The 15,891-nt window shown below is 36.1% G+C and overlaps 1 protein-coding gene across 1 annotated transcript in view; it reads left to right on the top strand.

Annotated features, from left to right (window-relative positions):
* The first annotated feature begins 5,817 nt into the window (after window positions 1-5,817).
* Window positions 5,818-15,891, top strand: part of st6gal2a (ST6 beta-galactosamide alpha-2,6-sialyltranferase 2a) — a 76,222-nt gene continuing 66,148 nt past the window's right edge. Inside the window, exon 1 of the mRNA XM_079880457.1 lies at window positions 5,818-6,027. The gene's annotated coding sequence lies outside the window, so the exon portion shown is untranslated. The remainder of the gene's footprint in view (window positions 6,028-15,891) is intronic.

The raw sequence follows: 15,891 nt of genomic DNA, 5'->3' as shown, positions 1-15,891 counted from the left end.
ACGATGCTGATGAGCTGATTGGAGAGTAACTGGTGGCTGTGATGATAATGAAGACGCTAAGTGATCCTGATCACCATAATTCTGTTATTCAAAGAACGAGCAAGAGAAAGAACCTCTGCTTGAAGTTTATTCTTTGATCCAAGTTCGCAAGTGTATGCTAATGAAGATGAGAGAGCATATGGGGAACAGAAAATGAGCAACAAATAAACAGTAAACCATTACACTGCAGGATCATTTACCACAGTGGTGAACAAATGGCTTGCGTTGATAAATAACACTTGGTCATCCAGAGGGAAAGTCTCATTACTTTAGGCCCTCCCTACATTATGTGCTGTCTCCAAAAGTGCTGAGACTTTAAAGCTCCTCATCTCTGATGTGAGCACAAAGTAAGGATAGCTACAGCAGTAACATTTCAAAGGTAAAGGATAAGGAGCTCAATAGATTTAAAAGGTAATGAGGTGGAAAATACAGAAGTAGCAGCTATATCTTTGTTCTGCTACCAACAAGTCGGCCCAGTGAGAGGCAATGGAAGTAGAAGTAGGAAAGGAGAAGAGGCTTTGACTAATGAGGGGTTACTGGGTGGAAAGGGATAGAAGGTGGAGAGATTCCTTTAAAGGGGGATGAATATTCAGTGCAGAGTGTAGACCTGGTTTTAACCCAGAAAACTCAAACTGGGCCATATCAAAGCCAAGCTTAAAGGGACAGTTCATCTATAAATGAATGTTCTGTCATTATTTAATGACTCTCGTGTTGTTCCAAACTTAAATGACTTGAAGGAACACAAAAGAACATATTCTGAAGAATGTTTCAGCTGTTTTGGTTTATACAAGGAATGTCATTGGATCCAAGAAAGGACATAAAGGTGGCATTATACAACGCAAATTGAATTTAGTTCATTTAATAAACTATCTTATCGCCCAGCTCAAATCTGCTAAATGTGACTACAAGGCATGAAGGTATTAAGATATTATAAACATTAACATCATGGTTTTAAAAGAAGGTGTATTGTGAAAAGTGCTATTCAAATAAAACGTACTTAATTTGACTTGAATGCAATCCACACAAATTGAATCAATGAAATGCAATGGTTGTATTGCTTCAGGCAACTTGGATTAAACCACTGAATTTTAGTGGAGTACTTTACTTCCTGATTGTAACATTACATTGTGTATTTTGAACTCTTTAGATATACAGAGACAGTGCACGAATATTACTATAAAACAGCCAATCGCCAGTTGGTCATTGCGTCACTGCAGCTGCTCAGTTTTCCATAGAAACAGTGGTTACACTTTATTTTGATAGATCCCTTTTAAGACATTCTGTTACCATTGACGCTAAGTGACATTGCACCTACATGTCAACTAACTCTCATTGTATTAGTTGAGAATTAGAAGACTGTTAGATATAGGGTTAGTAGAATAAGTTGACATGTTCTTGCAAAGTTATTTATAGTCAGTAGAAGTCTGTTGGGTTACCATCAAAATAAAGTGTATATGAAGCAGACAGTCTACTAATACTCTAATGAGAGTTACTTGACATGTAGGTTCAACGTTACTTAGTCAACAAATGTCTAAAGAGGATCATCAAAATAAATTGTTATCGAAACAGTTAGTGCCCTGAGACATGTGCTTAGGACTGCACATGTGCATTGGCTGCATGGTCCAGCCTGAAATATACACGTTTTTAACGCTATTCGCGCATAAGAAACAACATTCATGGGTCAGTCCATGTCAGATTTTGTTGCCGATTTGAAATATGTTATTTAAAAGGACACTCCACCCATTTGCATTAAGCTTTGCATTGTTAGAAACCCAGTCATACTATTGAATGGTCGTGCAACACTCTCTCATTTTCCCCTGAGACGGGAGAAATCCGTTATTTACCTTTTACACTTCTTCCTACAATGACGCAAAAATCGTCATTTTGCGTCATTGTAGGAGGAAGTGTAAGAGGGGGGGGATTTCTGTTGAGACTACAAGCACTAGTTCCTCATCTTTCCCAGGGGGCGGGACCCGCTCACGCTACAGACCTATTACAGATCAGTGGGTGGGACTTTACTCTCTGAAACTGAAAGCAATATCCTCCATCTTGTTTGAAGCTAAGCTAACAGGCGCTGTGGAGACAGATGTAAAGTTATGACAATAGCGGAGGAGAGTGCTCAATATGATATAGAAGAAGAGGATTTCGGAAGTCTGATGCTTGAATCAGGTGTTTGTGGCTACCTTTACAAGCCTCATTATAGCGAAGAGCAGCCGAGGCAGAAGACCTGCCTGCCGCGGACGAGGAGCCCGGACTGGCTCGAGTTAGGGCGGACTGGTGGCGCCGGTGATCTCACTATGCAACTCATAGACTGTAAGATGCAACTACGAACACAGAGATAGAGTCCGTCTGCGGCAAAGAATTTCAACGATGACAATTTCTCCTGGACGAAATCTCTAAATCAGACGAGGACACGGACGTTTGTGTTGAGAACTATCCTAGTTTCGCACCCCATATGTTCTGACTGAACATCCAGGTACCATGCAATAATTCACCTTTTCGAAAGAAATACAAACGAGGAGTAATGCACTAATGAGTTCGCCAACTAACTAGACATTTTGTGTGAATGTGAAATGAATTTCAAGCTCTGGTGGTAGCTAGCCTTGTAGACGGAAGAGTGATTACTCTTATAGGCAGATATGCGCTTTCTGGATTAGTGGGAGTGGCTTGCGGAGCTGTGCAATGTGGTGCATTGTGGGAGTTGTTGTCTTTCATACAAATGCGTCCTGAAGTTATTTTTTGTCTTTCCTCGGTCACGAAGGCACCAAATTCAAAATTTATTTTACATTTCGACTACATATATGACCCACTTTAAATAAAAAACAATGTTCAAATGGGTGGAATGCCCCTTTAAATGTGAGTATGGCAAGCAGTATTTAAAGGGGTCATATAATGCCATTTTTGTACAAGCTAATATGATTCTTTAAGGTATAAATTAAAAGTTTGTAATATACTTTAAGAAAACACTCATTTTACCTGGTCAAAAACAGCTCTGTTTTCAGCACGCCGTTTAAGTGCATGTGTCTTTAAATGATAATGAGCTTTGCTCACCCCGCCCCTCTGTTCTGTGCGTACACCGTTTCTAACACAATAACCATAACGCGGTGTTTATTATAAATGTGGGATTATGAATTATATTGAGAACGTCGTACATAGAAAACATGCCGTAATGTACCCTGAGTGTAAAAATAGCCGCATTCATCGTGAAGCGTGCAGCAAGCGATTTGCAAAGATTAATATAAATTTTAATATAAAGGTTAATAAAACGTTACACTCACTTCTTCTTCTGGAGGTGCAGCAGGAACACGAATAGTTGGTACCGATCCTATTTTCAGGAACAGCTTCTTAGCAAAACCAGCTTAACTGACACGGGTTTGTAAAGCTGTCTGATGTGAAATGATTCGCGCAAACATGAAAGCATGGACGTTGATTATGGGGAATCCCCGCGTCAATGCTTTGGGAATATTCCATCAAAACATCAAAATGACTGCTGTGTTCCTTATTACACCCAAGAACAGAACTCCACAACGCTTAGACGCCATTCTTCTCCAGCATATCAATGCACTATGATGACGGACAGCTCGCTCACGAGCGAGGGCGGGTCTGTGTTGAAACGCTGCTGTCAATCACAATCGTGGGAGGGGCGTCGATTTTGTGACGTCACAAAATCGAACGGCTTGATTTCAGAGAGGGTCAAACATATAGGGAGATTTAAAAAAAAAAAACACTGGATGGATTTTGATCATTTTATGATGGATGTGTACAGGCACTGCCAACACACATTTCAGTATAATCAACTTGTAAAAGTGCATGTACCATTATATGACCCCTTTAAGATTTCATGATTTCCATATTCAAATACATATGACTTAGATGCCAAAAGTAGCTGGAGCTGTCTTGACCAGTGAACAGACTTTCCTTTAAAAGGGACTTTGATGTATTTTCTATGAAGCTGCCTTGAAACAATATGTATTGTGATAAGCGCTATACAAATAAACTTAAATTAAACTTAATTACTTTGTATCATGAACAGATAAAAAAAATCGAGTTTATTCATTGAATTATTTATGCATTTGGCAGGCGTTTTTATTCAAAGCAACTTCCATTGCATTCAAAGTAGGCTGTGCATTTTGCTAAGTTCATGCATTCCCTGGGAATCAAATCCATGATCTCAGTGTTGTTAACGCCATGTTGCATTGTTTGAGTAAATTATGACGTTTTGAAGTTTTGGATTAACATAATGAAGCTGGGTACACATTATACATCCTTGACAAGAGTATTTTCTTCTTTTTTTTCCTCACAGGTGTTCAGTGGCAATGTCAAACAAATGGTTCAATTTTCTCATCCTCCTGGAGGAGCAATTGTACACTCACTCCCCCCATCATCAACACTACCAGTGTGGCAAGCATTGTCATCTAGGTCTCTCTTCCCCGATGACCTTTCCAAACAAATAACACATGTAGCCATAGCCGGGATGTCACTGCATCATCAACATAATTGTGCTGCCAATGAAGCAATCACTTGTAATGACACACAAATGAATGAATAACTGCAGACTGGCAAGACATTTACTTATTGACATTAAGTAATGAAACAATTAAGAAGCAGACTGTTTTCACGAAGGGAGGTTAGCTAATGCTCCACCACAGCATATCATTTAGCAGAAGCATTTTGCAATATCATACCCAGCTTATTTTTTTCATGATAACTGTTAGTTCAGATGACAGTCGTTTTTTAACACACGCATTGCATGCTTACAAAATCGTGCATAATTCAAGGCTTTGTAAATGTCTATGAACTAATAAAATAACAGTCTTGAACTATAATTAGCCGCTTGCTAATACAGTCAGGGGAAGAATGAAAACAGTCGGAAAGTCAGACAACCCATAAAGATTGTGCTCACATTTGTTTTGCAAAGGAAGTGATACATTTGAAATATTGCTGCTTTTATGTGAAAATTGAAGTGGCAAACAAGTAATCCAATGTATATGGACTTTATGTTTTTTGTTTTGTTTCAGTTTATGCGGCAGTCGTCTGTGAGGGGCTGTCGCTTAACTTTAGTTTTGTTGTTTAAATGTTTATTTTATTATTAAATTTATGTTTAATGTTCGACGGTCCCTGCCTCCTTCTTCCCTTATCAACAAACCTGGTTGCTATCTACAATAGTACTTCTACTTCCGCACTTCAACACTACTTCTTTAAAGCACAACAAAACAAATTTCTTCATGCCTTAACATATTTTGAATGTAACTACAGCCTTTCCTAATTTAATATACGCGGTTCTATGCAAATTAGCCCCGCCTCCACTCACTCGCATCAAATCAGAGATCAACTCTTTGAGATCACATGCTGATGTGATTGGTTACAAGGTAGTTTGTGACGTCAGAAACACCATTGATTTCAAACCACGACTGTCTTTTGTTCACTGCAGTTTAAAGGAGAAAGTACTGAGCAATGGCGTTGACTTATTAATGTGCATATGGTTTGTCTTAAAGCATATTAAAGACACCACATAGAAATAAACAAATTTGATTGTCACAACAGGGGGTCTTTAAAATAGTAAAATAACAGTCGTGCTGGGCTAAACACTGTATGCTACTAAGGGAAGCTCTACACACCAACCTTATGGCCACTGTACAAGTCTATTTATCATTTTAGGATATTCTTACTGAAAGCTAGTCGGAAAATAGAGCGGCTGAGATGGTTAGAGCGCCGCTAGCCCCCTACCTGTCAATCAAGCGCTGTGTGTATTGATTCAGCTCAGAGGCTCCGCCCCTCCACACTAAACTCATCTGATAACACCGAGAGCCGGAGGAATCAAAGACACCGACTACACGGTCGCCCGTTACCGGTAGAGCATCACTATCGATCACGCAGCACGTCTCCAGCTCTCTCTTGATCAAAGCACGCAAACAATATCGACTGGAAGGGACCGAGAGGAATATATTACCCCCTTAACTGAACAATGAACGCGGGCTGATTTTTCAGGTAAGCCGCGCGCGCACGAGCCTGTTATAATAGCAGCGTTTTGCGAATGCAATATTTAATAAGCCTCAAATTACGGGATGCTGTATTTTTTTGCGTGTTTGTTTTTCATTGAGCCACATTCACGCTCGCAGTCACTTACTACACGTTGCTCCGTCGCCTCTGTGGAGACGATGAAACGGACGCGAAATGAAATGATTTGAGCGCGTGATCCAGCTGTGCAGTTCTGCAGTGATGGCTGCACAACATCTGAGTGCTTTTGCTTGTAAACCCTATGCTGGCGTTCAAAACACACACAGTGTTGAGTTCAGTGCGCTCTATAACCCTGCCCTTCTGTGTTCACTTGCGCTTCATTTGCTGTGCTTGCTGAAGTTCAATTAAATACCTTAAGGCAGCCCTGAAGTGCAGTTCTTCTGATGGTATCTACGAGACATCCAAGAGCTCTTTGTCTGCCAGGTGAGCAGGCGTGAGGGAACATGTGGTAGGGATGGGAGTTTTAAATGAATAGACTCACTTCCAGGTTTCAGTCTTGTTAGTTGCATGAGTATGGTGTGCTTTGAAATTGAAAATGTCCTCAAAAAACAGTAAAAAACCATTTTTGTGGATTGCCAATGGGTTCTTAATTACAATTTTCAAGGCAGTGTTGTGCTGCCGCCTTTGGAATGATGCAATGTGTTGGTTGTTTCTTAGTACAATAGAAATTCATGTTCCAGTTAAATTTGATATTTACATGGTTTCTTGGTGAAAGGCTTATGTGCTATCAACAAGGAACAAATACTGTATATTAAAAAAATATTTAAAAAAGCATCAAGTATTTTCGTTTATTCTTTGTTTGGCTATTATTATTATTATTATTAGTCACATTTTATTTAAAGAGAGATTATTATTTAATAAATCCTCAGTAAACTCTAGTGTACTGATGGTGGTTTTAAAATATGTTAACTACATGCACTCACAGATTTCTTTCTTCCTCAAGTAGCCTAATTTCTGCTTAATTCAAGTTCATTTCTTCTGAGTAGGTGAATTGTTTACCTTTTTATTAGCAGTAGTACCATTAATTGCCAATTAGTCCATTTCACTGTTATCATGTAGCCTACTATTATAGTGTTTATTAATATTTATTTTTTATATTTATATTCTGTTTTCATTTTAATGATTGTTTATTAAAAAAAATGTGCTTTTGTAGTTATTAGTTTAAATAATCTCTCTATGTGTGTGTGTGTGTATATATATATATATATATATATATATATATATATATATATATATATATATATATATATATATATATATAAATAACGTTTTTGGAACTCAAAGAGAACGAGAGGCAAAAGAGATGTTGCCTACCTCTTTAGTCTTCATCCACTGGCATTGAAAAAAAAAAGTAGTATAGTTATTATTAATAAATTATTTTGTATAATTACATAAATTAGGTTTCCGCAAGTATATATGTACAAGTTTGTGTGTGGGTGACTGTGCCTTAGTGGGTGTATCTGGGAGATTTTCCAGCATGACAACAAGAAGCAGTGTGACAGAATCAATCCAAGAACAATGGGACATTTTCTGGAGTATAGAAAAAATGCCTATAATGGGAAATAGTGTCTAGAGACTATGTGTGCAGTTTTAAGAACAACAAGAAGACCCGGCAGACACATAGCCTGTGTGTTGTGCTAAAACACACCAACAGTGCAGATCTATGAGAGACTAGGCTAAATAAAGCAAAGCATTTCAAATAAAATTAATCTATGAATTGTTTTAGAACTCTTTAGTTCAAGGAATTTTTGGGATTATTATTTTTGTTAGTGCTGTGATTTGTAGAATGTCTTTTTCTTGCTTGTCAGATGGAAAATCTGGTTAATCAGTTAAGTCTAAATTTAGTTTTGTGCATAATGTTCAATTTAGAGTTCAGCTACTAAAATACACTAAGAAAATCAGAATTCATAGTGTAGTTAAAATGACCACATTGTAATTTTTTTGAAGTTGTAAATAAAACAAAGCTCATTTATAAGTACATTTTCAGACAGATAGTCTTTCAACTTAAAAAATTTCATGTTTAATTCAATGTTACTTGCTATGTCTTTGTCATTTGGGAAAGTTAGCAATTTCTGAGTAAATATAGTTTCAAAGTAAATCCTACACCAATTTCAGTATCGGTTTCACAAGTACAAAAAACAAACTCGCATTAACATGGATCTTGGATCTTGAGTTATCCGGATGCCAGGCCATTATTTAACACCAGTTCTCAGAGAGACAGACCATATGACCTGCGTATGAAAACACTGGCAGTAGATGCTAGGGTTGCAGTTGGGAGTTCATTTTTAAAATGAAACATGAAACATGCTGGCTATATTGTCCACCAGGCCAAATTGCACATGTGGCTTATTGACCGTCATGTCACTGCATCTTGCTCTTGCAGTTCCTGATCAATGGTAGTGTCCATTTGTGTTTTATGTTGTATAGATTGTAAGAGGGGTCAGTAGAACACTGTTGCCTTTTAATAGTTTTCTGGTCAGAGTTCTTTGTTTTATATATGTTCAATATGTGTTTGTATCACGTTATAGACTATTGTGTTTAGTACCATCGAGGACAATGGTTTTCAAAATTACTTTAAGAGCGACCCTTTTTTGTTCTTTTTAAATTGATGCGATCCATACAACCATTAACACGCAATCAAGTCAAATCATGCTGTGGTTTTGTTTGCGCTGCAGTTGGCCATGAGGTGGCTTCCGCTTTTGTTGTGGGGGAGGGGTTAGGATTAGCAATCAGGTACTGACTTCAACGAGGGGGGTAATAATTTGGCAGGGGGTCGAAATTCGGCACAACACCGGTTCCCGCCGCCTCCCTCCCTCCCTGAGTCATGAACTTTGTTTTATTTGTATGTATGTATGTGTATATATATATATATATATATATATATATATATATACATACATACACACACACACACACACACACATATATATTGATATAGATATATAGATAGAGATATATATATATATATATATATATATATATATATATATATATATATATATATACATATATATATATATACATATATACATACATATATACACTGATTCTTGAGAGTCGGGACAAAACACGTTTTAAAAAACTTTTTTTTAAAATACACACTATATCATTTAGAGTTATGTTTCTGCAGAGAAAGGTCTTAGCTATTTAACCATGTAAAGGAACAGGTTCTAAATAAAAACACATTTTTAACAAATAAACATGTTTCCCTTCAGAACTGGATTTGTGTCAACTCCGTCAGACACACTAAAAAAGTATACAATTTTAATTCTTCCAATCCAACAAGAAACTAAAGTTCTGAAGTATATTGTAATAGTGTTTAGTTACTCTGATATGTAAAAAAAAAAAATACAATATAAACTTAAGTTGTGATTTCACACTATTCTGAAAACTCAGATTTCTAATTATTTGCATTTTCAAACTTTGATTTTAATTTCAATATTGTAAAAACAAATTCCTTAAATAAAACATAAGAGGATGTAGATCAGATGGTCATTTATTACAAAAACAACATAAACTGAAGGAAGAATATTTTTTTTCCCAAAAAATTAACAAAAACATACATCCAACGCTGTTGACGAAGATCTGACGGTGTTGACAAAAAATATGTGTGCATTGCTGATTATTGAACAGATGTGCTCTTTAAACACTACTACTAAAACTACTCCTTGTTATTAGAGTATTGAACTTACTGTAAAGCAGCAAACTATAATAAACATATTGCACATACACCGTTTCCAACTATTATAAATTACACCGTTTCCAACTATCAAAAAAAAAACAATAAGGGAAACCAGGTGCCCTCCTCCCCCTCTGTTTTCATCTACCTCCTCTATACTACTTCCTGCTCTCCTTTTTTAAACCAGTTTAAAGGCAGATGAAACAGCGCTGACAAACCGGAGAAACTCTGTGCGCAACGAGGCAGTCAGAAGGCTTTTCCGTCTACAGAGTCCCATCATTTACCACGAATTTACTGTTAGCCTACTAATATTTACTGCACCCTGAAATGTGGGATATACATATTGAATTGTATTATATTATTAATGTAGACAATGTATTAAAGGACTAATGGATATAATTACAGTATTTAATCATGTATTTAGGCTACTGTTTTTCATACAAATAGCATAGAAACCATAAAGTTACATTTTGCCTTGATAGTGAGGCTATAGGCTATGCCTGGTTTTATCTGTGGTTATCATGATCTAAATGCATGACACTAGATGACCAATGGATAATTTTAATAAAACTCAAACAGTCAGAATATTACATTTACCAAATAAAAATGCGGTTGTTAAAAAAATGTTTAACAGATGTTACTGTTTTTGTTAATGAACACTGTTAGACTTTTCAAGGGTTTTTTACGGTAACTTACTGGCAACACTGTTGCCAGTAAGTTACTGTAATTAAGAGTTACAGTACCAAACCGTATTTCAGTTTTGTGTAAATACAGTGCATTACTGTAAAAACGAAGCTAATCAGTACAGTGCATTACTGTAAAAACTAAGCTAATCAGTACACTACTGTAATTATTTTTATTTGTACTAAATATAAATTAGATTTGATAATTTTGATATATGATTAATTTTATTTTTATCCTACATAAGTACTACTTTCATACAAACCAATTAGACAAAGTTATCACAAAATACCATTTTTTTTATTTAAAACATTTCGTATATATCACAAAATAAACATGCCAATGCTGGAAATGATGTGTGAAATTTTTACACATTAATGGGTGAGTTTAGAGACAACATTTTTTTGTGTTAATTTTAACTCATTCATTGTGTTAATGATTTTAACAAAGTAAATATGTCAGAGAGGTTATCACAAAGATGTGTAAACGTGTTAAATTAACACATTATGTGCTGTCCTTCACTGCAAACATTGTTAAAAACATACATAAAACCATAAACAAAACATTAGCATTTGACTAAATTAATGTAGAGTCATTGGTTGTTTAGCTTATACAAGTATTATAATGAAATATCAACCATTACATTCATAAAACTGCAGAATATAAATAAATTTTTAAGCATTCAAAAAGGAAATGTCCAAAACAGGACAAAACACAGTTCTTTTCACAATACAAGACACATAACCCCACCTTAAAAATAATTTCACTTATTTCCAAAAATGTGTTGGATTCATGTACACTGGTGGCCAAAAGAAGTATTTAAGTGTCTTAATGTTTTTGAAAGAAGTCTCTTTGATGCTCAAGAAACATTTCTTATTATTATCAATGTCTGACTGTCTACTCCATCTTTTCTACAGCATAGGAGTAAAAATCATCATCAAAATAATCTTTAAAAAGCCAACACAATGTTTTTGTCCACCTTTGTGAATAAATGAACTTCTCCAAAGATTGGTTCCTGTTCAGAACTTGATTGACAACATCAGAATGTTCCCTGGTCTGCATGCGTGTCCACAAACACAAATGTACTCAGTCCTTCAGAGGAGATCCCGGTTCCAAAACTATATGAGAGAGAGAGAGAGAGAGAGAGAGAGAGAGAGAGAGAGAGAGAGAGAGAGAATATTAGTGTCACATTATTTTTAACCTCCTTTTTTGTTAATTTTTATTATTATTTTCACAAAAACTTAAGAATATTTATTTGTAAACAGCTTTTGTCAATAAATAGCATACAAAAGAACTAAATTAAATTATGCCAGATTAAATTTTAATACTTACAAATCCTAAATTCTGTCCAAAAATGCCGAGATCCATAGAAAAAACGACTGAAATCGATGATTTTAGCCCATTTTAGCTTGTCTGCAGTGAAGGAGTACCTGTTTGAGACAAATACACAGTAAGATACATGCAAGAAATCACTGTGTGATGATCGTTCTCCTTCCTACAGTATAACCCACCTTTGCGCTGATATTAGGACCTTCCTAGTCAGGTGGGACTGCAATGGTAGAGTCTTCTGCCTAATAAAATATCAAAATAATGCAAAAATATAAACTTAAGTTGTTTAGAATGCTAGATTTGGTATGAATGAATTAGTGAGAGTTTTACTGCAGTGCTTACCTGGATACATTTAATCTGGTGAGACTGAACAAAGACAATGGTCCATCTTCTGATTGGTTCATTTGCTGTGTAATAAAGTTAGACATAATGCAAAGGTCACTTATTTGATATAAAGTTTATAGAGATTTTATAAGATATTGTAAGCTACCTAGTCTGCACCAGTGGCTCAAAGCAATTTTCACATAGCGTATGCTAATCATTTCAGCAAACTTATCTCAAAATATATCACAAATGGGCTGGCCTACCTCTGGAATCTTGCTAGAAGTCACTGGCGCGAATTGGCGCTTTGTTGCAGTTGCCTTTAAACACAAAAATGGAAGTATATATTAAATTCCATTAAAAAAAACTATAATATGGTATAGTTTGAAAAATAATGCTAAAACTATAAAGGTTCTCATCAGTAGGCCAACATTAGGCTATAAACAGAATTTCACATTAGTTTATTCACATTTATTGTTTATGTAAACGCGTTGCTCGTTGGCATATTTTAACCCGACAATTCAATCTAACAAAGTGTGTAAAATGAAACGTTAGCTCAGTTTACCATGGTAAAGTTCGTTACCGCCATGTTGACGACGAGTAACGTTAACGTTAGGTTAACGTTATAACACAGGTTAAACTGGGCACAATCCTGTCAACACACACAGAAGGTTTTTTTTTGTTTTTTACCTTGCTTGCTGATCTCTCTCTCGGTGAAGTGAATTCCGTCTCTTCCCCGGGCCAGACACGAACGTCGCGATCCAACAAAACACAGACCCCATTACCTACACTGGATGCTCTGACGCGACACGACAAATCCCAGACAGTGATGCGCCGCGGCCGTTATATTTCTGACGTAGTCCGATACGAGTCCAAGCGCTCGCGCTATTTCTGACAAGGGACAAACAGGTTTGCATTTAAAGGTCCGGTCGCTTCAATGTGTCCAATATAGACAGCCTCTGGCTATTATAGCGTTGTAGACACAAAAATTAGGAAATAAAAAGCACGGTGGAATGGTGCCAGCCAGAGAGGCAGTTACGTCAAATACAGTAGTATACAGCAAATTTAAAAAATACAGTAAGTCTCTGTATGTGGTGTTAGACGTCACAGAAAATTCCCATGATGCAATGGGAATCTCAGTTATTTACTGTAAAGAGAAATAGCAGTATAATACTGGGGGATTTAAAGTAAATAACTGTAGAAATTACAGAAAAGTCTAACAGTGAACATACATAGTAAATCTGCATTCTAACTCAAGCTAATATTGTCAACTGTCAAATATTAGTTGAGACAAAACAAAGTCAAAGTGCCATCAAAGTCAGGCAACACAAACCTGTTTCAAAACATGAAACAATATCCCCCATTATGCAGAAACTAAGAAATTCATTTTTCTATCAAGATTTTTATTTTGTTAATGTTTGAATGTTTTACCTCAGATTTGTGAAATGTTCACCTGTTTGTCATGATATGTTCTGACAATAAAGAGTAGTTTAAAACCAGAATTAACGCTCTGTTTTCTACAACTTTCACTTAGGAGCAAAAATCTGCCTTTAAACTTGAAAGAAATAAAGATTTGACATTTATCGTGATAATTATCGATATCGACTGATATAAAAAAAAATTATCGTAATAATTATTTTTGGCCATATCGCCCAGCCCTACACTGGCTTCTCATTTCTCTATCTCTGTCTCTACATATATAAATATATATATTAAAGTGCTGGCAAAGTTACACGTTACACAATAATAAGCAGACCACTGCCTGCCCATTCTCAGATGTGTATGGTTAAATAATGTAATGCATGCTATGTATGTGCATTTATGTGTAAATAAAACCATGAAATAACAGTTTAACCCTTCACTATATTCACAAATAATATTATATTCGCACATTAAGAGGTTATTGGTGGATTTGTCAACTCCGTCATCTTACAGGTCAACTCCGTCAGACATAGAACCTGACGGAGTTGACGCCTGACGGAGTTGACGTCTGACAGAGTTGACGTAAGGGCATGTATTTTCCCGCCAAAACATGTATTGTACACTGCAGCTAGGTAGTTTTTCCTCAGTTGCTAGCTGTCCCAATAACCTCACTAAAATGCTTAAATTCAATCCACTATGGTTTAAAAGTATCTTAACAGAAAGATGGTATTGACATGGTGCAGCTGTGACCATAGGAATATTGACATTGTTTGTCTAAAATATAAAAAAAATGTAAAACGTACCAGAGCATGTGTGGTAGTGCTGCATTCACCACAGGCAGGGAGATGAAAAGGGGTCCTCAGGGATATAGCTGACCATGCTATTTCCTGATTTAAAGAGCTTTATGAAAAAATCTGACGGAGTTGACAGAAACTGAGGACACAACTTTAATAGGCAGATTTTTATGTAAAATATTGTTTGATGTTCACTTCATGCATTGTTTTTTATATTTATACCCCTTATTTTTTATTTGATCTATGTTTTCACAATTGTAGAGCTTTTTAAAAGTTTTTTGGGATGGTTAATATTGTGACCTCTTGCTGAGGACAAGTGTAATGCGGTCTGTTATTTCTTGATAACAGACCGCTGCTAAGTATAACACACCGTTGCCATGAAAAGCAGAGCGTTGCTATGAATGCAGGATTCTAACCGTAGAGACGGAACGGACTATTTTCTTTAGCGGAAGCAATATAATCGTTTTTAAATCAATAAACTCCTTTTTATATAAATTTATTGTGTCAAATTATTTTATTAGTTCAGAGAAAACGCATGTTGTGTGTGTATATATATACACACACACACACACACACACACAACATGCGTTTTCTCTGAACTAATAAAATAATAATATATACAGACACACAACATGCGTTTTCTCTGAACTATTTATTTTCAAAACTGACTGCATTTATCTGAATACTCGGCAAGACAGACGTTTTGATAATTTTGTATATATTTGACATCACAAAAAGATGACAACTTGGTACTTGCAAGCTGTTTGAGCTATCGTTTGCAGTCACTTTATGTGAGCCCCACTTATATATTTCAGTGGTGCGCGTGCTTTAGGTGTGAATGCGAAGCCTGCAATAATTACTAAACAAACCGAACAAATGCAATGAGTGAGTGAGAGCGGGTGTGTGTCAATTCACCGTCGGAGAGAAGAGAGAGCAAGGACCCGCAGCTGGTATCGGTGTATCGATACTGTAGAAAAGGAGTATTGGAACCATTTCAGATATTTTTAGTATCGATAAATATCAAAATAGATATCTTTGACAACACTAGTACCAACACAATCTCATGGCAATTTGTAACCATTTTACGTTTTGGAAAATTGTACGACTTCATATGAATTGGCCACCAATCTCATTTGTACATGACTTATACCCCAGTGATGGGTATATTTAGGAGTAGACCTTCATGCTTGCTTTTTTTCCCAATAATAATACGTTTTTGTACAATTCACATTGTACAAATTCATATGAAATCGCCACCTCGTAACAGTTGCATTTTCCCGTGAGCAATCTGGATGTAGCAGTTTAGAATTTTTGGCTAATGCAATAAGATATGATGACCAATTACACATTTGTGACAGACGGACAGACAGACCAACTTATTTAGATTGACGGACAGACAGATAGGCCTATTTAGACGAACAGATATACAGACAGATATTTAGATAGACATTTAGACAGACAGACAGACAAACGTAATATGCATTGTGCATGCCCTGACCATTTTCACAGATTCAATGTTTTGAAGTTTACACTGAGATGATAACGGTATCGTTTTCAAAATGTGTTTTCAAAAACGTGCACTTTGAAAACCTATTGCATTAAAAAATT

This window comes from Squalius cephalus (genome assembly GCF_949319135.1).
Source record: "Squalius cephalus genome assembly, chromosome: 9".
NCBI classification, from domain to species: domain Eukaryota; kingdom Metazoa; phylum Chordata; class Actinopteri; order Cypriniformes; family Leuciscidae; genus Squalius; species Squalius cephalus.
Note: the sequence above shows the minus strand (reverse complement) of the source record. Positions and strands in the feature narration are given on the sequence as shown.